General features: G+C 45.4%; 1 long non-coding RNA gene across 5 annotated transcripts in view; it reads right to left on the bottom strand.

Annotated features, from left to right (window-relative positions):
* LOC135388424 (uncharacterized) overlaps nt 1–23,277 on the bottom strand; it is a 229,442-nt gene that overhangs the window by 148,611 nt on the left and 57,554 nt on the right. The window contains exon 4 of one of the 5 annotated variants that reach the window (XR_010421369.1): nt 10,203–10,221. The exons of the other annotated variants lie outside the window; for them this stretch is intronic. This is a non-coding gene — a long non-coding RNA (uncharacterized LOC135388424). Of the gene's footprint in view, nt 1–10,202; nt 10,222–23,277 lie in introns of those variants that run through there. 5 annotated transcript variants of the gene reach the window in all.

Raw genomic sequence — 23,277 nt, 5'->3', positions numbered from 1 at the left:
TGCTATCAGGAATTGCGTCACAAACCTGGAGATTGACGGCTTCGTGGGAAAAGATGTTCCAGTGCTTGTGGTACCAGACGAAGCTCAATCCTACGACCTGGTCATCGGAAGAAGCTTCACAGCGCTACCGTACATCGCTTATGCACGAATCGATGGGTTCGTGTATTTCTACTATCAAGACGAATACCCTTTTAAGAACACTGAAGTTGCCGACACACCCCAGCGATTAAAGCTAGTGATCAAGGAGGATGCAATATTGCAGAAGGATCACGTAAACTTGATCACACTGCAAAAAGCTTCGTGCTAGAATGGTCCTCCACTGATGTCTAGCGACAGCATTGAGTGCCTGGTGGTGAGACAGTTATGCCGGTAACAGCCGCGGGAAACGAAGACGTCACTATTAGTTCTGGATACTGCATGGCTCGAGTACCGCCTACTGAGATTCTAGAAGTTCGTAAAAAGGAGTATCCCCATGATGTATCGGAGTAAGCCCCGATATGTGAAGAAGACATAAAAGTGGGAGCTCCTGTGACTGCAGAGAAACGACAAGAGCTCCTGAATCTGCTGAATTACTACAGAGACTGTTTTGCTACGAATCTGTCAGAGCCAGGGTGAACACACATTCTCGAAATGGGTGTCAGAGAATTGCTCTGAAGCAAGCCCGTTGTGGCAAAACCGTACAAGGCACCGGAGTCGAAGCGAGACAATGGAAGTACAAGGATGGCGAGAACACGGTATAGTGACTGATACAACGTCACCGCATGCAAGTCCAGTGCTCGTAGTGAATAAGAAAAACAGAGAGAAGAGGATGGTAGTCGACTACAGAAAACTAAATCGACAAACGGTGCGAGAACGCTACCCTCAAACACACACTGATGACCAACTGTAGCAGCTCCCCGACAGCAAGCTTTACATTATTCTAGATTTTGCACACGGATTCCTGCAAGCGCCTCCTACGGACGAAGCAAGGGAGAAGACTGCTTTCATCACACCAGAAAAAACAGGCCGATTTGAGAGAATGATTTTTGGATTGACCAATGCCCCAGCCGAGTTCCAACGGCTGATGAAATACGTACTCGGACCAATGAGAGGTAAAATGGGAATATGCTACCTAGATAATATTTTTATACCAGCACGAAACTGGGAAGATATCAGCTGCGGTAAGTGTTACATGCTCTCCGTCAAGCAAAATTGACCCTTAAGGGGCGGTCACACTGGTAAAACATTATACATCAAACACGAACATTCCTTCAAACATGTATGACGAACACCCTCCAAACATGTTCGTTTATACACTCCTGGTCACACTGATGATACACGTCCAAAACATGTTCAACAACCTCGTTGTATAACCAGTGTGACTAGACTGTCATACAAATGTATGATACGACAACGTTTAACAACATGTTGTGAAACGTGTTGCGATGTATTTGGACACCGTTCAAAAGCAGCAGTGTTCCGTGCGACGATTTTGAGTGAAATAAAAATTTGCGTCACATCACACAGACATTCATTTATATTTACGAAATCATGTTGCGTTTTGGAAACCATGTGACAACAGGACAACAGCTAATGGCGACATTTGTTTAGTTCACTTTGGTGAAGACTCCTGACCGTCCAGACGACAGAAATAGCGAGCTCTTTTCCGGCGCACTTGGAGGCCGATCTGATCACTTTGGTGGAAGATCGGCCTGCCTTGTGGCAGATTAAACATCACGATTACCACAAGAAAGATGTTCGCGAGAGATTGTTTGGGGAAATCGCGCTTGACCTTGGAGTGGAGGGTGAGTGTCCGTAGCCCAAGCGTGTATGCTCATTTTCTAAATTATTCCAGTTGCCGCTGTAAAGGCAAAATGGAATTCGCTCCGATCGGCGTTTGCCAGAGAGCAACGAAAGACTTTAGCGAAGCGGTCAGGGGACGGCGGAGATCAGGCGCACGTTTCTTCGTGGACTCATTTCAAGAGGATGAGCTTCATCGCATCCGGGAATCCAAGGAGCGGTAGCGACTCGAGCCTCGACGAGTCATCTTCCCCCTTAACCCCGACTCCCGTCATTCAGGTATGATCACACATGCCACTGGTATAAATCCAGCGAACCGGTAGAGATGTAGGAAGGGAGTTGCCTCAGGACAGAAGCCGCCGATATTTCGAACAGAGACTGTTCTTCTTCTGGGCACCGTCCTCATCATTGGCATGGTATTTAAAGGGTTAGGTGTGACGTGTTTAAAGGTTCATGCGAATTGTGGGTCAACAGCCCGGAGGGAAGAAAGGTCCGTACGGGTTTTTACGGCGGGAGTGAATGGCTGCTTTGTTAGAGTGTGGAGGGGATTATGTGAACGTAGTGATCTAGGCTACAGACCGGTTGCAGAAAAATGGAAGGTTCACGAACACGTGGACGAAACGGGACAACAGGCAAGAATTCGCAAGCATAGCGAATGATAAGGAGGTTAGTGGTTACGTGGGGAAAATTCCAGAACGAGCAAATTTTTTTTAATATATATTTGTAATACAAAGTTGTGGCATGCAATAAAGAGAGCAGAAAGCAGTGGCCATGCAGAACATAAGGCATGGACAATTGGCATGGTGGCACCAGCACGACGTTGTGGCCTAAACCTTTGCTCTTCCTGTTTCAGTTACTGGTTGTCTTTTCGCCCTCGGATTTTACTGAGTGTTCTCCAGCGGCTTGCATGCGCCCTTGCATCGACACGTGGCCAGTGATACCGGGTATGCTACTCCAACAGCCTACGGCTTCAATGAACATTTTACATCCGAGTCACTGCCTTGGAATGTGCAACCGGATTGGATCAGAAACAGCAGCGGCACCTGTGCAACAGATTAATACCGGGCGTCTACGAGGACCGCTTGACAATTGGCATGGTGGCACCAGCACGACGTTGTGGCCTAAACCTTTGCTCTTCCTGTTTCAGGTGAGAAAAGGATCATATGAATACATTTGCAAACGGTATCAGATCGTTGTTGTGGTGCCACCATGCTTTGTCACGTTCACATGTTGTATTTGTGATTATTACTCCAACTTCTGTGCAATGTTATTACTCTGTTCTGGGGACATTGAGCTAAACCCGGGCCCAAACCATGAAATGACCCCAGCTAATGCTTTGTGTCTGTCATGCATGAAAAGCTGCACAGGTGCGTCTTATATCAGTTGCCAAGATTGTAAAAACCACTATCATATGGGAAAGTGCTCAGGAATTTCTGAAGCGAGTGCAGCAAAAAAATCTTTTGATAAGGAGGTCTGGCGCTGTCCTACTTGCGTTACAGCTAAACTTAGATCAAAACAAACTGCACAAAAGGACCAAGATGATCAACTGTCTGTCATTCAAGGCCAACTGTCGCAGCTGACCACGCAACTTGTATGCCTCCCGGGAATTAAGGAAACCATTGATAGGCTACTCCCCATTGTTGAAACTGTTCAAGCAATTGAGGCATCCATGGATATGCTTTCTTCAAAGTACGATGACTTGTTGGAACGCGTAGCGAAGCAAGATGCTGATATTAAGGAACTAAAAACACGTGTCTCCAAGATTGAAGGAAGCTCATCCGCGACAGAAGAAATACAGCGTAAACTAAACAAATTAGAACAATATGGACGTCTAAGCAACCTTGAAATACATGGCATTCCTGTCACCGCCCAGGAAGATCTTTATGAAAAGCTGAACTCCATAGCGGGGGTTCTGCAGGCTCCAGTGCTCACTAAGACAAATACGGAGGCAATTCATCGACTGCCTGGAAAGTCAGAAAATGTACCGAAGATAATTGTTAAGTTCCTAAATCGCAACGAGAGAGATATCTGGCTACAAAACCGACGTAAACTTAGAAGCAACGAGAACACAAGATCTGTCTACGTCCAGGAAAACTTAACAGAAACAAATAACAATCTGTACTGGCTGGCACGCAGCAAGGCTCGAGAAAAATCTTACACGTTTGTATGGACCAATCATGGAATTACCTTTGTTAGGAAGGCACAAGGTAGCAGAGTAATTAGAATTGAGACCATGGATGACTTGGGTAAAATTGTATAAAATTACACGATGCAACCTCCTTTCGTATATTAACGCACCATGTACCATGAACTTATTCTTCCACATGAATTGTGTAAGGCTGTTGGGCACCACAGATTAAATATCATGCATGCAAATCTCCAGTCCGCATCGAATAAAATAGAGAAAATTGAATGTCTGCTTAAGCAATGTCAGCACTCTTTTGACATACTTATGTTCAGTGAAACTTGGGGCCGAAATGAGCACGACGCCGTTCGCTTATCTCGATATCAGACATACTTTCTGAATCGCACTGGGAAGAGAGGGGGCGGCGTATCTATTTTGGTGAGGGAGAAGTCATGTGAAATCATAACGGAGTATAGCATTTGTACTGACGATTTTGAAGTATTGTCACTGTTGTCAGGGGATGACGTTTATTCTGTGATATATCGTGCTCCGGACGGGAACACCTCATCATTCTTTATTTTCCTTGAAGGCATGCTGTCTTACATAGTCAATAACAAATTGACACTGTTTCTCGGTGGTGACATCAACATAGATATGAGCAAGACATCACCACCACAAACAACACTACTGCAGCTGCTCCAGTCATACGGTTTCATCAATTTTGTTAACACCCCTACTCGAGTTACACCCACAAGCAGTACAATAATCGACGTGATCATATCAAATTATTGTGCTGCACATACTACTAGTGGAACGATAAGCACAGATATCAGCGATCATGTGCCGATCTTCTTCGGTTGTCGCGGCCAGGGCAGAAGACCAAGAGAGACGACGATAAGACAAGATATAAATGAAGGTAGCCTGTCAAAATTCAGAAATCAAATTGGGTCTTTCAACTGGAGCCATGTCATGTACTGTACAGACCCGAACGCCGCATACGATTTGTTTTTCGGTGCCATAAGTGACATGTATCGCGACTGCTTCCCGTTTGTGCACAGGACTCAACCAAGGCATGCTCGTAAGCCATGGATAACGCATAATATTCTGAGGTCGATTAGAAAGCGTGATAAGCTTTTCAAGAAGTTTTTGAAAAACAGGGATCCAGATACCTTTAGCACCTTTAAAAAAATTCGAAATGATATAAACAGGATGATCAAGAAGGCCAAACAAGAGTACACCTTGAATATTTTCTCGACATGCAGGGGCGATACTTCGGCCATGTGGCGCAACGTCAACTATCTATTGAACTATGGCCATCCACGGAAGCCTCTCCAATGCGTTATCCACGAGGGTATTAGTTACAGTGGAAGTGACATGGCTCAGCAATTCAACGACAACTTAGTCAATTCATGTGCGGCAAACGATAGTGACATCAATACAGATGCTGCCTGCAAATATGTCCCTAACTGTACCGTCAGCTCTATGTTTATCGCTCCCACGGATGAGATCGAGGTTTACCGTAGCTTTATGCGACTTAAAAACAGCAAGGCACTCGATGTATACAATATGCAAATCGGTCCCATCAAGGCAGTGCTAGATCTCATAAAGCCATACTTAACTCATATTCTCAACCTTTGCTTGAGTCAGGGCTGCTTTCCAAATAGCTTACAGATGGCTAAGGTTACTATGATTCATAAAGGTGGGGACGTGCGCAGCTTATCTAACTACCGCCCTATCTCAATTCTACCGGTGTTTTCGAAAGGCTTCGAGCGAATAATCTACAGTCGCTTATCTGCGTATTTTGAGATAAATAGATTCCTCTCTGACTGCCAGTTTGGGTTCCGGAAAAATTTTTCTACTGAGTTGGCCCTGTTACATCAAAAGGAAGTGATATTGAAAAATATCGAAAACATGTTACTAACTTTGGGCGTGTTTATTGACTTTAGTAAGGCATTTGACTGTTTATCCCACAGCCTACTATTACACAAGTTGTTTCGGTATGGCATAAGAGGCCCTGCGCATTCCCTATTTTCCTCGTACCTGTCTAGTCGCCACCAGAAAGTTAGCATCAATGGACACCACTCCTCCCTCCGTAAAATTACTTGTGGCGTCCCGCAGGGTAGCCTCTTGGGCCCTCTTCTCTTTTGTATCTACACGAATGACATCGTATCACTAACTAATGAAGCAACCTTTATCATCTATGCTGATGACACGAGCCTGCTGTTTACCGGTTCTGACCCTGATGGCTTAATTAGGAGAGCTAATAGAGTACTCCGTGAATTAAAATCTTGGGCCAATCTCAACTGTTTAAGGATCAATGCCACAAAAACCAAGGCGTGTATCTTTGCTGCCAAGAACAAGTCTGTCAATGCAAGGGAACAACTTTTGATTGATGGCACCGTTATCAGCGTTGTCGACAGTGTTGAGGTTCTTGGTGTCACTTTCACCTCTACTCTTTCTTGGACACTGCACATCAATCATGTTCACTCTAAGGCATCACGTATCTTTAGCTTCTTGTACAGATATCGCTCATCCCTACCCAAATCAGTTGTACTAATACTTTATTATGCGCTCATTTACTCGCATTTTACGTACTGTTTTCTGGTATGGGGAAGTGCAACTAGGTCGGACCTGGATAAGTTACTAGCTCTGCAAAAAAAGTTCATCCGAATCCTAGACAGCCTTCCTTACACCCACACAACAGTAGGACTGTTTAAAAAGCATGGCTTGATACAAATACATAACTTGTACAGATACAGGCTGCTTTGTTTTTACCAGGGAGCATGTAAAAACTGTATAAGTACCATTTTAGCTTTCTTTAATCTGAATCCCAGCACATCCTACTATAACTGTAGGAACCAAAAAATGTGGGCTGTACCCCGTTGCAGAACACGCTACGGGGAGCAAAGTGTGAGCTACATCTTGCCACGTGTTCTAAACGAATGTTTTTTTGATCCTGTCTATACATCGCGGAAGTGTATTCGCAATTCTTGTATGTAAATGCCAATGCCAATTGTTTTCTTTTCACGGGAGCTGTGAGCTCGTCAAGTCACCAAGGTGACTTTTTTTCACAGTTCCCGCCACATGTTATGCTATGTGGAAATATATTATTATTATTATTATTATAACAGATGATAATGGAGGTAGATGGGAAAAGCATATTTTATTTGTGAAGTGTTTCTAGGGTGCCTTGTGATTTGTTGATACCGGACGGGTGAAGAGCGTTGAACTTGTATATGAGATAAGACTCCCTATCACGTCTGTCACGTGTGGATCTAAACCCGGTTTCTAGAATATATAGTTTAATGTTGTCAAAATTGTGACCAGGAACGTTAAAGTGTTCGGCGACTGCTTTGGGGAGTTTGTTGGACGTGTCGGTTCTGTGTCCGGTAAGGCGGTTGTTCATTTGTTGGCCGGTTTCACCAATGTATTCCATAGAGCAGTCGCCGCATTCAATGCAGTATATAACATTGGAGCTTGTGCATGTGAATGCGTGGTTAACACGCACCACGCATTCACATGCACAAGCTCCAATGTTATAATGTATGTTATGTTCACCAATGCAATACATTGGTGAAACCGGCCAACAAATGAACAACCGCCTTACCGGACACAGAACCGACACGTCCAACAAACTCCCCAAAGCAGTCGCCGAACACTTTAACGTTCCTGGTCATAATTTTGACAACATTAAACTATATATTCTAGAAACCGGGTTTAGATCCACACGTGACAGACGTGATAGGGAGTCTTATCTCATATACAAGTTCAACGCTCTTCACCCGTCCGGTATCAACGAATCACAAGGCACCCTAGAAACACTTCACAAATAAAATATGCTTTTCCCATCTACCTCCATTATCATCTGTTATGTTCTGCATGGCCACTGCTTTCTGCTCCCTTTATTGCATGCCACAACTTTGTATTACAAATATATATTTAAAAAAAAATTTGCTCGTTCTGGAATTTTCCCCACGTAACCACTAACCTCCTTATCTTTCGCTATGCTTGCGAATTCTTGCCTGTTGTCCCGTTTCGTCCACGTGTTCGTGAACCTTCCATTTTTCTGCAACCGGTCTGTAGCCTAGATCACTACGTTCACATAATCCCCTCCACACTCTAACAAAGCAGCCATTCATTCCCGCCGTAAAAACCCGTACGGACCTTTCTTCCCTCCGGGCTGTTGACCCACAATTCGCATGAACCTTTAAACACGTCACACCTAACCCTTTAAATACCATGCCAATGATGAGGACGGTGCCCAGAAGAAGAACAGTCTCTGTTCGAAATATCGGCGGCTTCTGTCCTGAGGCAACTCCCTTCCTATGCCACTGGTATGGATTTCACGTCATTGAGTGGCAAGACACGAAGGCAGAAAAATAGGCGATGTCAAGTTGCCGCCGGTGGTGAGTAAATCAAAGAGTGCTATTAAACGGTAGCAGCAAACTTATTTATTTACACATGGTTACCATGTGTAAATAAATAAGTTGCTGCTACCGTTTAATGTCACTCTTGGACAAATAATGGCAGTGAAACCCTTTTCACACAGTTTTACCAAACTTGTGTTTAGAAACGATATGGGAACTGGAAAATTAGGAGCACGGAGATTCCCTTTGTACGTTCCTTCCAGCCTCTAAACAACTTTGTATCGCGTTGCAATTGTTTTACCAAAATTCATATTTTTTTACTTGCACCACATCTAATTATCACTTTCTGCAAACAGCTGTTTTCGTCTTCGCACTTTTCCTCCCATTTTTAGCGACTGATCGTGTTGCTAAGTGACAATTGCACTTACACTAGCAACAAGCAGTTGCCATGTCATATCAATATAACGCACTCAAATCATTTTCTTTTACTGTGACAAATTTTGCTGCAACTAGCTTCTTACTGAAGCATTTTCGCTCCCTGTTTTCTTTTTTTGATGCTTGCATGAGTGTCATAATTGTGTTATTGACAGAACACAGCAGAATCCTTCTGTTGAGCTGTTGGAAACTGCTGCTTTGGTTCCAACTTGACATTGCAGTAGGAGCAGCGTCGTCATCCTTGGGTCCAGCAACAGCTGACATTTAGCAGTTCTACTTCACGCTGGGCACTTGGTATTCTACAACCAATCATGCCAATCAGCAGTTAGTGAAAAGAGTGCTTCTCTTAAGGCAATTTATTTCATGCCTGACCATAGCAGGCACTACGTGAAGTGTCCAGAATAGTTATTTGTCCTACTACTTTCCATTGTCCAGAATACTTTCCTGCTAGTTACAGGTAGGCTGTCAGTGACAAGCAGTTTTTGTGTGTGCAAGGAAAGAGTCTCACTGGTCGTCTTTTTATATTGTTTCACATGTTACTGGAGTCGACACAAAGAAGTGTTGCAACTGTTGACGATGATGATGAACCACATGAAGTCGGTCGTGTCCTGATGGAGGAAGACCTTGAGCCTGTGGCCACGCAGTCGACTAGTGTCCAGCCCATTAGTGCCCGTGCAGAGCAAAATGGCATTTCTCCAGTGAGCACGTGAGCAACGAAAGACCCAGGCCAAGCGGTCCGGAGATGGCGGGGAACAATCCTACATCTCGTCGTGGGTACACTTCAAAAGGATGGGCTTCCTTGTCAGTCGGAGTCCCAGGTCGGCAAGTGACTCAAACCTAGACACAGAGTTCTCGAATACTTCCCCTTCTACGGCCACCGCCCAGGTAAGAAGCTATCGATATGGAATCCGTTTCGATTAGCGCGTACAAACATGCACAGAGCTGATGTTTTGTTCATGACAATGCAGGGCACTAGGAACTGCCGCATTGGCTCAAAACCTACTTATACCTTTGACACTTCTTCAGGCCATTAAATGATGGCTAGAGAACAGGCTAACTGGTACAGAATAATATGGCGTGGCTGTTTTACACGAGTACAAATGTAGACTAGACCAAAACATTCATTGCTGTCGTGCTTTGGTATACTTTATTGCTCATGAGCCTTATTTGTTCAGGACCTCCTGGAATCCACGCAAAGGGAAGTGAACCTCAGCGACTACGACGATGATGCTGCTGCCGAAGATTTTGGAGGAACCGAAGCACGTAGGTTACAGGAGGAGATGCAGCAGGTTCCCACTACACAGCAGGACGAGCAAAGCAGCCCCCCGTTAAACCGTGGCCAAAATAAACCACCTCGCAAGAAATCACGGTCTGGCCCAGACGATCCTTCATCCCTCCTGGAGCAGCGCTCGGCACTTCTAGAGGCTGCTGTGAGCAGATTGTCCCGTCCTGCTACTCAAACGGATGAGGTTGACAACTTCCTGAGGCAGCTGGGAGACGGCATACGTTGTGTACCTTCAGGAATAGAACGGGACAGACTATTTCTTGCACTGTGGGCAAAAGTGCTAAATGCGAAGCACAAAACAACAGAGTTTAGCACAGAGTAAATATAGTTTCTGACTGAAACATTAGCAGAATGCTTCTTTATTATGCGATACGCATATTTCTGCACAGTCCTTCGCCCCTTCTGGAGCAGCGCGCAGCTGTGGACAGATCATCCCGTCCTGCAACGCAGACACATATACAGCAAATCTCGGTTATAACTAGGGTTTGTGGTTTTCGGCATTTATTTTCAACCCAATTCGGGGGGTGGTTATCAGCATTTATATGGGGGACTATAAATCGGATTTTTTCGGCATCTATATTCCGCCAAAAAATAAATGCCCGAATACAGGCATCTATTTATTTCGCATGAAGGAAAGCCTATTTTGCGCGCGAAGTAACAACGAACCGAAAAGAAGTGAATCGATTCATGGTTTCATTAACAATGCCTTTTATTGCCTGTGCCAAACCAGCAAACAAGGAGATTACCTCTTGTTGTAATAGATGCAAGCGTACATCATCATGCTCGCATCTGTCATAGCGGCTCGCTCCTTGCGATTAATAACACGCAGTTTAGAGAACGCGCGCTCAACATTAGCGCTAGAAACAGGAAGGCCATGTGCTGGAACGGGTCGTCCAAAAATGAATAGGAGATATATCCACCTGAGGGGCAGGGCATGCAGCATATTCGAAAAACTCGCGCTTTATATCATCCATACGAGATTCATCTCGTAGAACAAATAAGAATAAGTCCTCATACAGTGAAGTGCCTCGAATTGCCTTGAAGTGCCTCAGGAACGGAAACAAGGGTCACTCAAAGTCGTAACTGGAGGGAAGTAGATAGATGAATACAAAGAACACAAAAATGAACTAGAAGGCTAGGGCAGGGGATCAGCGATCGGCTTTTGAAACCGTTTGGGAGCTCCGTACACTCGTGATCTCTTTTTAACCCGACAACAACAGACCACAAAGGTTCTCAATAGTAAATTCACTAAAGATAGGTGTGTCACTAAGTGCGTGTGCTGCCAACAGGCGGTCGCCGACCGCACAACAGAGCACAACGAAACAAGGGCACAGCCCGAAGATAATGCCACGCTCGAGAAATAGTCGACAAAGGGAGATTCCAAGGGGATTTCCCTTTGCGGTTCCAGGAATGGCAGCTCTCAGGATACGAGAAATTCGGATTTTTTCGGAATATTCAAAATCTGAAAAAAATCATTCGGGGGGTGTTTTCCGGCATTTTTCGGAAAATGCCGAAAACCACGAACCCTAGTTATAACGAATTTCCGATTATAACAAATTTCCGATTATAACGAATGCATCGAATGGCAATATTTTGAATGCTGTCAAGGTGAGGTAAACTCGCTGGAGCACTTTGTAGATGGCCTGACACACTTCACGCACTATGCCCGCAACAGTGTTGTGCGCCAATCGGAACTGGAACCCCAGTGAGTGAAACGATTCACCTGTGGGGAGTTAATGTGTGAACTGTGATGATAGTAGCGACAATTAAAGAGTGAGTCACTTGCATGGCATACACTGTACAGACTGAAGTAATGATGGGCAGACCGCGATATTATATGCAGTAAAAGCATGGTTGATAAGTATGCAAATATGCAGCTGTCATATCAGCTAAGAACTGATCATAACACAAAAGAATAAAATGAGGGAACATGCACAAGGCATGGGTGAGGGCAAGTATGCATTTTCATGCACTATAAAAGCCACGCTATTGCGTTCATGTGGTCTCAAAACATGCAAATACAATTCAGTTGAACTCGTGCATGTCCAGGAACGTAACCTGCGAAACATGCAAATCTGCAGTCGGGATGAGTGATACCGATTAGCAGTCTTAAGCAGTGATGGCCAGTAGTTAACTACATGTAGTTAAACTAGTAGTTAAACTACCTGATTGCAGTTAAAAAGTAGTTATCAACTATTTGCAGAAATTTGTAGTGGCAACTACTAGTTAAACTACTATTTTAAGTAGTTAACTACAGTAGTTAGGTTACTGAAGGCGCCAACTACTTCCGATTGTGCCGCAAGCTTTACGGCAAGATTGTGCTTCCGACTTTTACCTTGAGCTACTTGTTTGATGAGAACGGAGGTGCAGAGCAATTGTGTCGTGCATGTGTACTAAATCTTCACTTTTAATGCTTGTCTAGTGAAGCCTCATTTGCTGTGAAATAATTCTGCCCAAAACAATCCCGCCGCAAGCTTTGCATTTGGTGATCGTAGCAATGGCTTGAGCAAAAGTTTATTATTGCTTGTGACTCATATTTAGGTGTCCAAGAACACTACAAGGGATTGGTGTTGGTGGACAACGTTAAGTAGTTATAGATGTAGTTAAACTACATTGCAGTAGTTAAAGTAGTTTTAACTACTCCCCTGATAACTAGTTGAACTACTAGTTAAACTACTCAATCAGAAAGTAGTTAGTAGTTATAGTTAAACTACTGTAGAAGTAGTTAGTGGCCATCACTGGTCTTAAGTAACTTCGTTACGAGTAACTACTTGCAGTAGAAAGTTAGCAAGTTTTAACTGCAGCCAATCTCTTTTCTACTGTTTTTAATCAAAATTTCTATTTTGTCCCAACTTCTTGATGCCACCGGTGATCATGCAGTGGCCTGCCCCCTGAGAAGAGTAAAATATCCGTGTGGGGAAACAAACGGTACTAAAAATCTCCATAGTACTAAATAGCGTCAAGGACCAAACATGGAAGTGATTTTCAGGGGTAGTCTCAGTAATGTAAAATTGTAGCATTAACTTCAAATAGTAGCTGCTGTGCAGAAGGTGCAGCTCTGCTCATTTCGTATCACTGCGAACAGTATGTGCAACAGAAGCTGCTCACGACGTTTATGTTTAAAAAATTAACTAAGTACCTTTTGCTCCAGTAAGTGTAACCAACTTATTAACTATTCAAAGTGAATTTTCCCAAGGGTGCAAAAAAAAAAAACTAAAGCAGGGAGCAGTATACATTGTTTTGTCAATTGTGCAATCACAGATGGAAGGTGTGAGCGAAACAGTGACCTGATAGCCAGCCATCACAACAAACACCACAGCCGTAGCAAGAGATAGTGCACCCTGATAGTGCACTATCAATACGGTGATAATGAGTATTAGACAACTGAGACCTCTAAACAAGCTTTTGGATGGTGAATTGTTTAGAGTTCGCTGTAGCTGGGGAAAAAGTGGGGAACCAGCCTTGACCTCTCCGGGAAGTGCTCCTGTCTTTCCACATAACCTAAGTTTGTGCGTTAAGCGTTCGCGCGGCACCACGGCGGCCCAAAGCAATGTCTATACCCATGCGATATATGCACTACTTGCACTATACGCTGCCGCACTGACACTCACCATTCCTGCTTGGATGACCTGCTTGGATGACCTGCCTCGAGATTCATCGGCTTGGAATGTGGTCGCGATGTCACAAAAAGGCGTAGCAAATCGCAGGACCAAGCTCGAACGTGAAAAGAAGACTGATATATCACGTGCGCGCCGTGCCAGCCGTGCTGTTGATTGGAAGCAGGTTGGTGACGTCTACTGACGCTAGTGCACAGGCATCATATAGGCGTTGTATGATCGGTCTGACAAGCGACGGAAGCTTGTATGCGCTGAACATGTTTGAGCCGTGTTCGGTCAAACAAATGTTCGCTGCAAACACTGTTGTGAGACATGTTGTGTATGATCAATATGTCCAGCCGCTATACAGCTCTGAAACATGTTTGCATACATGTTGTTGAACATGTTTTGAGTGCTTGTTTAACCAGTGTGACCGCTGCTTTAGACTGAGCAAGTGCAATTTCGCGGAGACCATCATACAGCTCCTAGGATTTGAGGTGACTGACGGACACGTGAAGCCGGGTCCCCAGAAGGTCAGCTCAGTTGCAGAGTTTCCAACACCACAAAATGTGCATGAGGTCAGGCAATTTTTGGGTCCTACGTAGGGTTGTCAATCGAGATATCTCGAATCCTGAAATCCCCGGATCCTGACCAATTTTTGTCGTCCCGATGGATTTCCTGAGAGCAACTATGACAGGAAAATCAAGCACCTGTAGTACATCAGGTACAGACACACTCCTTCGTAAGGAAATTGCTCTTTTTATGACTGGACGCGGCAAAGGACCGCTGCCTACACGCGTATACAGATATTTGCTGACTGTCGTTTCTTCTAGCACAGAAGCTGAACGAACCGTCAGTTCGGCAGTCAATGTTTGCACAAAGGTTCACTCCGAACTGGAGAACACCACCCTTCACGCTCTGTGCTTTCTCAGACACGGTTGTCTGAAATCAGCACCCTGTGGTTTAAACCTTCTGAAATCTCCAGGTGTTGCCAGATCATTTATTTTGAGTAAGAAACACATGCAGCATATCGTCCACCTTCAAATTGAATATTGCAACAACATGTTTGAGGGCGATCAAGGAAATATATGGGCTGCAGAACTAGTGACAGACGATTTCTGGCAACCATATCGCGAGCAGTACAATGTGATAAGCACGCAGCAACGGTGTTGTAAACCGTTTAAATCCATTCGATTTTTTTTTCTTTTTGCTGTTCTTCGTTCAAGTGGAATGTTACACCGTTTGAGGGAATTATAAAGTAATATTTCCTGTTACTTACGCATGGGTGGCGTTCGTGCCTCGAGGCTGCCACACATCATCACAACCGATCTCACAACAAAGGGATTGGTTGCTCCCCTCACTTCGCATTGCATGGGGAGTCACCCCTCCTGGCCGCTGACTCGGAACTCGGGATAGCCGACGACCTCCACCTACGGGAGATGCGGAGCACGCACGAGCAGCAGAGTCACTATAGAAGGTCGATGAAGAAACACTTCGATAGACGACACAACACACGTCTTCCGGACATTCAGGTTGGGGACCTTGTCACTGTGCGGACGGGACTACCTGGCGCCACACAAGCCTTAGTTGGTCCCGTGAAAGTACTCCAGACAGCACACAAGCAGGACGTCCTGAAAACGATCGCGTATATTCACCCAAGTGGCCACTACCGTCTAGCTACCATCGGCAACGTTTTCGAATACCATCCCAGGAGGCATGGTCAAAACACCCCCGGGCCTATGTAGTGCCCTACATGGAAGAGAACGACGGAGGCGCGTGAGAATAAATCGTTCTCCAGTTTTTGGGATGCTCTCGGACCGACTGGTCTGGTCTCTTACAAAGTGTAGCAGGACTCGCCTTCTTTTCACATGCAACAGTGAAATGCAGATGAATAAGAAAGGAGTGACATTATCATAGCAGAATTTAAAAAAAAAAGAAAAGCCAAATAAAACGTAACCATTCGTCGTCACTATTTTACCAATGTACGAGGGGCGTTCAAGTCAAACCGGGACTTTTCAGTTTTCGCAAAAGTAAAATGAACTTACAGGCGAGAAATTAGTTGTATTTTTTAACGTAATCTCCAGCTGAACTAATGTACTTGTCCCAGCGTTTCACGAGGGCTTGGATGTGAGCAGCGTAGAAATCCTTATCGGTGCGTAGCAGCCATGATCGGACCGCATTCTTGACTTCGTCGTCGCAGCTGAAGTGGCGGCCCCCAAGGAACGCCTTCAGTGGCCCGAAGAGATGGAAATCGCTGGGGGCAAGGTCTGGACTGTAATGGGGATGTGGCAGCAACTCCCAGCCAAGTTCCTGTAAGGTGCGTGTCGTTAGATGCGCGGTATGCGGGCGTACATTGTCCTCTAGGAGGAGGACTCCTTTGGTGAGGAGGCCCGGCTTTCCGAAACTCGAGGTGTTCATGAATGATAGTGTTCAACGTTCCCACAGAAAGGTCCGTCTTTCGAGCCAGTTCGAGACATGTTATCCGTCAGTCCTTGAGGATCAGGCGCTCCACAAGCTGGATGTTCTCAGAAACTCTGACACTGGGCTCTGAGCCGCCCCGGCCGGGATCTTCCTGCACTGATGTACGGCCGTTTCGGAACCGTTTGCACCACTCAAACGCTTTGCTGCGGCTAAGTGTATCGTGGCCATACTGAGCCTGAAGTCTTCTGTGAATTTCAGATGAGTTTACGCCTTCATTCACGAGAAACTTCATGACAATTCGCTGATTGATGTGCGCGCTTACCTCGTTGTCGGCCATCTTGTCCAGCACGTGTCTTCTGTTTTGCACAAACTTTGGACCACCACGTGTTGAACGCGGAGGCCTGTCGCGTGTGAAAATCACGAAAATGAAGTAGCGCGAGCCATTTGTACTCTCAGGAGACAGAAAGTCCCGGTTTCACTTGAACACCCCTCGTAGTTACACTGCGAATTTTTGAGTCCTTTCCTTCGAGAAAAGGTAGAATTGACAAAGTGCACATGAACTGCCAACAGCACGCCGATAGAGTCACTTGAGGTTGTGGCAGCACCATTGCCAATTCTGGTCCGTGCCTGGTTCAAGCTACGCGAGAGCATGTCGTTGTCTATGCTTCTATGCTATCTGAAGGACGTCTCCTTGGGTAGACCACAGGTACCACGGTCCGCTGTCTCAAGAAAAACTCGAATATCGACCACTGAACTTGTCGCAGCGCTTCCATGGTCATTGCAGGCACCACAGTCCGACGCTGGAACTTTCGCGCGCTCTAACTTTTATTGTGCAAGGAAAAAACCTTCGAGTTTCTGTGCACTCAAAAGTCATGTACGAAAGCACGTGCCTGCGAAGTTTGAAGAATTTTCGAGGTGGGGTTTTTTAGATATGAGCGCTCAAAAACCACATTTTTCCAAATGTCACGTGTTGTAGACGCCTCCATGCGTGACAGCAACCTGGCTTATACCCCTAAATTTGATACCAAATTAAAGAGCTCAGCCTCCGCTACATGGAGAAGCCTTTCTCGTTTCACTGGCATGAACACAAGTGCCGCAATAGCCGCAAGAATATAAGCGATTTTCGTCGTCGCCACCAATTTTGCGTATTTTTAGCTGCAAAATAACAAAATCCCCGCCAGAACCGAACCCAAGCACTGGAAGCCAACATACCTGACAGTGCGTGGAAAAAAATTCAAAGCCGTGAACGCGTTCGTTGGACAGATATTGAACGCCAAAATCGCTATGCTTGAAAGTGCCCCGGACCTGCTATATGTATTCTTCCGGGTTGTTTTTCTCAGGAACTATGAAAACTAGAGAAAAAACACTTGCTGTTCCCTTCTCAATCGGAGCCAGGCTACAACATATATTTTTTCAATAAAAATTACTAATGCTGCCCGAACCACCTTGCCTGAGTTGAGATGGAATCACCCCACTAGATTTTCAGACTGACATTGTAAGCGCTGTGTGTAGGCAATGTTCCTAGCCTGATTTACAGCTGCTGGTAGATCCAGTTGAGAGCCTCCGAGATACCGGCATCCGTACTATCCGATCACACTTGTACGTCGGCATACAGTAAGTATCCACTAGTAAAACAATACGAAGAGCAACTAAAAATTCCATAATCAGTCAGTACAGGCGCCAGTGACTTGTGAAATCAATAATTGTAGCATAAATATATAACAACAAAATAAAAATAAAATGCTCATATAGCAATAGGAGACAAGCAAAAAGACGTGAATGTCTCAAATCGAACTGCGGACCTTTCGTGGCGAAGTCCGACACGTACCTCTCAACAAACAGCGCAGAGGGCGCGGACCGCCTTAAACTCGCGAGGTCAACCATGCACAATGGGGATTATTTCGGGAGTGGGAGGCGAACGGCGAGATAAGGACGGCGAGCGTGGCGCCATCTAGAATCGGGAAAATCGTGAATCGGAGTTGCTCCCCGACTGGTATGGCCTCTTAAAGGCTACTTCCTCTCCAGACCCACAGGGGTGGCATCCAATGTATTGCTCCGAAGACGAAAGCGTGCTGGGCGAACGCAATGCATCCTGGACAGGTCTTGGTCGCACTTCACAGCAAACGTCAAGGCACACGTGACCTCAAATATGGCGGCGCCCGTGATCGGCGGCCAAACCGTTTGTAAACAATGCGGGTGTTGTTTCTGGACGACGTTTTGGATGTTTTTCGATCACGGTAATTATTTTTATCCGATAATCCCGCAGTAAAACGCGCAGTTTTACACACAAAGCCTCGTATTGTTGACGGCTTCCAAAGATGTGATGACGACCGCGCGTGAGACTTACCGAGCCGTTGCGATGTACGTAAACTGAGGTGAAATGGGCTACCATGTTGCGGAAGAAGCACCGCATAGTTTACGCTGGCAAAATATGGTCATCTCTTGGCGTTATGACGGTGAAAATATGTCGGTAAGCGGCAAAACGACACGTAAACAAAGTCACATGACCTCAAAATAACGTTTTCTATGACGTGCGATCAGGACAAGATGGCAGTTTTGCCAAAAGCACCCGCTTGAGGGTAGTTACAACAATGGCGGGTTTGTGTCACCCCTGTGTCCAGACCTGTTCGTTGTCTCAGTCACAACAAGGTAAATGGAGTTGGAAGCAGAGTCCTGCACGGCCCGCAGAAACCGCGGGCATCCGCGTGTGACCCGCACGTTGTTGCGGGTGGCGGGACTAGGTTTTTTGTGTGTCGTGCGGGTAGCAGGTCGGGTGGTGGCGTCATTGTTGATAGCGGAGTTGCAGTGGATCGGGTGCGGTCGACGCATTTTGCTAAAACACTATTAGAAAACACGCCAAGTTGGTCAATTTCTCGCGCGTCTGTACTGCAGTTGCTCGAAATATGACGGAAAACGTTGCTGACAAGGGCGAAACAAACACTCACACCATTAGGGTGCAACAGTGCTTGTGTGTCCTTTGCCCATGTCGCGTTTCGTATCGTCATGCCTCAAGTCACAAACCAACACCCATTTGCACCTTGCCCCCTGCGCTGATGTCGTACAAGAAACAATGTACACAGACACATATCTAATCATCAGGCATAGACGAGGGAGTACTCTGTTTACTCGTCAACGTTCATCGCGTTGCGGGTAGTGGATCGGGTGTGGATAAGCTTCTGGAAAAAATATGCGGACTGCGGGCGGATGCGGGTCTCAATTTGTAATGGGACGCGGGTCCCGTGTAAGATGTGGATGTGTACCCACTGGTGCGGGTCGGATAATTCCGACCTGTGCAGGACTATACTTGGGAGCACCATCTGAACCAGTCACACTCCCAAACTCCCGTCCCGGGAATCCTGGGATCCAAGAACGGGATTGACAGTGAAAAATCCCTAAATTTCGGGACTGCAAAAATGACTCGGGATTGGCAACCCTAATCAGTAAGTTTGAAGTATTTTCATGGCACATTAGGGATCTGCGATGCACACGATCGCACATAGTCGAGAAAAAATGTAGCAGTTAACTAGGCTTTTTTTAACATAAAAAACAAACGTAACATGAAAAACGGTTAGGAGCAACTAATATTTATTCGAACAAGAACTTTCGTGCAAGAGACTGCACTTCTTCAGGTAGAAGTGAGTCACCTGAAGAAGTGCAGTCTCTTGCACGAAAGTTCTTGTTCAAATAAATCTTAGTTGCTCCTAACCGTTTTTCATGTTACGTGTGTGATTCCCTCTTCGCGGGCTCCTTGACAGTGTTTTATTTTTTTCCCCTTTTCGATAAAAAACAAAAGAAGAAACGATAAAGGAAGGGTCTGCAACACAGTGAGTGCACTTTTTTTTTACTCCATCGGTCTCTCGCTCTCACACTGCACTGCTGTTCTGTTAACACCAATGCATCATCCTAAGCAATCACAGCTAACTAATAGCTTAGCCTTGGCCAATCTCCATTGATGGGTAACGGCCAGCGTCTGAGGTGGAAGAAGTGACTGCTGCACAGTGGCGTAGCCACGGGGGGCTAGGGGGGGGGGCTCGAGCCCCCCCCCCCTACCTGCCACGGACCGACCCACTCAAACCGTGCAAATCTGACGAGAAAATAATATATGGGGGGGGGGACCAGTGTGACGATCACAAAGTTCTTACAGTGCGTGGCGTCTATCTAAGCACCACTCTTGAATGGTTTTCAAAGTTTGAGCTTTTCAAAATCCTTCCAATCTCATGACACCACCTCATTGGACATGACAGCCTATACATGTAATCGTATAGTGAATGTCCAAATCAATTATTTTTGTTCTGTTTTTTTTTTTTCGACCGCGTTGTGCGGTGTGCACAAGTATTGTGTGTTGTCGCACCCAGGATCAGCGGGGAGGGGGAGCTTTTGTATCCAGCCCCCCCTACCTTTGAGGTCTGGCTACGCCACTGCTGCTGCATACACTAAGGTCCCTGTGTATATGTCATGCATACATATGCTGTTACGGTCTATATTCATGCGCTGCGTATCTGTGTATGAGTTATCCCTCATCTTGAATTTAAGGGGCAGCTAAGGGAAAATTCATTGTTACAGATCACTAACAAAAGCATGTGGGCACAAAGGTTGGTACCTACTGAATGTAGCTCCAAATATTTTTAACCAAGTACTTTGTTTATACAGCAAAATCAATTTGTTGGTTTGCCATCCCATCGTCCGCTCAAACCAGTAACATCACAGCCAACTTTCGCTTTGGCTCTTCTTGGCTTGTTGAATTGCTCGCAGTTTTGCAATCGCCAGCAATCGTCAGGCTGAAAACGAAACTGAAAGTAGATGGAGACCTCGGCCACGTGACCGGGGTATTCGTCGACAGCACAGCACGTGATGGAGAATAGACGTGAACCAGGCTGCGCTCTGCAAGCTGATTCGCTGTTCTCCGTCACGTGGAAGCGTAGATCAACGGCAGCTCAGAGCTTGAGCCGTCGTCAGTTGTGCTTCATCTCCGGAGATATTCAGGCCTGTTCTTACACGTTCTCAAGTGCTTCAAGAGTAGTTGAGTTTGTGTATCATGTCGTGCGGCGTATGTCATATGTTTCATGTCTGCATGTGGTGTGGTATCTCTCGTGTGGTGTGGTATAGCGGTGTGGTGGACGTGGTGTGATCTAGGTTTGCATTCTGCATTAGAAGCAATTAGAAGTACGACAAGTCTCTAATGCTAACGCATTGACGTCGCATTAATTACATTAATCGCCTTCAATTTTTCTGTTTTTGCCATTTCCCAGCATATGTATGCCGCACGCATGAATGCGCACTGGCCCAGCTCAAGCAGCTCGTCGTCTGTTTGAGTTTGATTTGCGATTTTCTGGCGCAAAGATATCTGGGATCATGCTGCGCCGTACTAATTATGTTGGTTTATTGAAGGCTAGCTGGTTTGATTCATTGCCCATAACGTTGTATCACTGGGTGTGCGTTCACCTCACGTAATGTTATGTAGTGAGCAACGTACGGTCAATTTTCAATCAATTGTCTGTGGTTATTTTGTCATAGGTAATGATACCACTTTTACTGAGGTGCGGAACTTTGGGTACATCCAGGCGAGGGAGTCACCAAATATTCCTCTGTTTCACATTGTGAAACTTCGGAGGTACACCAGGCGAGGGGATCACCGGGTCCTCTACCCGAAGGGGGATTCCAAATGCACCCCCGGCGAGGGAGTCACCAATCCTCCTCTGTCCAGCTCGTCGTCTGTAGTATCAAGGAAGTTGAAATGAAGACTGCTAAGCTATATCTTTGTTTTCGGAGTATATCTGTCAGGTGCTGGGGCATCAGTTATGTTATGCAAACACAGCTAGCAAATTTGCGAGCATCACATGCACGTCATAAAGCAATGGGAAACACCATGACAAGAACAACAACTTTATTTTTGGCTTTGGAGAGTGGTGAGGTTCATCACCACAGGCGATACTTTACCCCATTGCTGGTGGGAATGGGGGGAACAAAATAACGAGCCCCCTCACAATAACGATCGAAGTCCGATGGTGTCCAGAAATGTCAGAAGAGCTTTGAGCTCAGAGCAAACTGCGCACCCGCTCCATGACAAGAAACACACCAGAATGTCAACAGAAATAGGCTCATCAGGTACCAATCAGAAGCGTGGTGGCCAATTTGCAGCAGAAACACAGCAGAAGTTGACTCATCAAGAAATTCTGATGAGCATGATGTGAAAAGCGACACTGGCTCTTCATCAGAAATTCATCAAAGTAACCAAGTAGATGCTTTGATACAGAGAGGATGGCAGGATGATTGGCTATTACCCAGCAGAGATTATGATGCTTTAGGGTGAGTTTCGTGTTACATTTTCGTTTCATCCCTTTGTTCCTCAACTCGGAATCACACACACTCTCTCACAAACGCTACTCGGCGTTACTGGATATGGCATTACGGACGAACTAACATTCGTAAAAAGTATTAAGGGCTCTACGGTTAAAGAATTGCAACAAAAAGACGAGAACAACAGGTTAACAACTCTTAGCCTCAGCTGTCACTGGGTGACAGGCTCGGCTAGGTTTTTTTTTCCCCTTTTTTTTGCATGTTTGCACGTACAATGTGCCGACAATGCTGTGCATTCACATTTCTGTATCCTGTAATCTGAATTACAAATTTTTTTAAAGGGTTTCGATCCCACCGCAAAATCTCAGATGTTGACAGATAACACACTTCAATGTCATTTTGTACTAATTTAATTGTTTTGCTTTACTGGAACTTGCCGGATCGTTACTAAACTATATCTGAGTTAGGCATTATGTCAATTTATAATAGACGCTTGATCTCGGTTTTGAAATGAATCAGCGTTGGTGATATCAGGCCTATGTGTGTCACATTTGACAGTCATACAGGAAACATTCAGTTATGTGATTTATTCTGCCACAGATTCAGAACGCAAACTCATCAAGCTGATGCTGGTTGGAACCTCGCTATCCCTAGAATTTTGAAGAGTGATGACGTCCCCAAAAGCCATTGTGACTAGGAACTTACGCTCCCGTCACACGGGATGATTTAGTGTAATTTTCACGTAGTGCACTCCAACCAGAGAATGTCACTTTCACTATGTGCTTGCTACACGGCTTAAGTAAGTGTCACCTATGTAGTGATGGCAATTACGATACGTTTTCCACCAAAGTAACTGGTGCAAGTGATGTGGAGTTGCGGGCCTCACATTAGTGAGGCCAAAATCTCCATTTTATTTTTTCCTTAAAACCAAACCAAACCAAACCAACGATAGATCAGAATAAACAGCGGCAA

This window comes from Ornithodoros turicata, chromosome 3 (assembly GCF_037126465.1).
Source record: "Ornithodoros turicata isolate Travis chromosome 3, ASM3712646v1, whole genome shotgun sequence".
NCBI classification, from domain to species: Eukaryota; Metazoa; Arthropoda; class Arachnida; order Ixodida; family Argasidae; genus Ornithodoros; species Ornithodoros turicata.
This window is presented reverse-complemented; position numbering and strand designations above follow the sequence as displayed.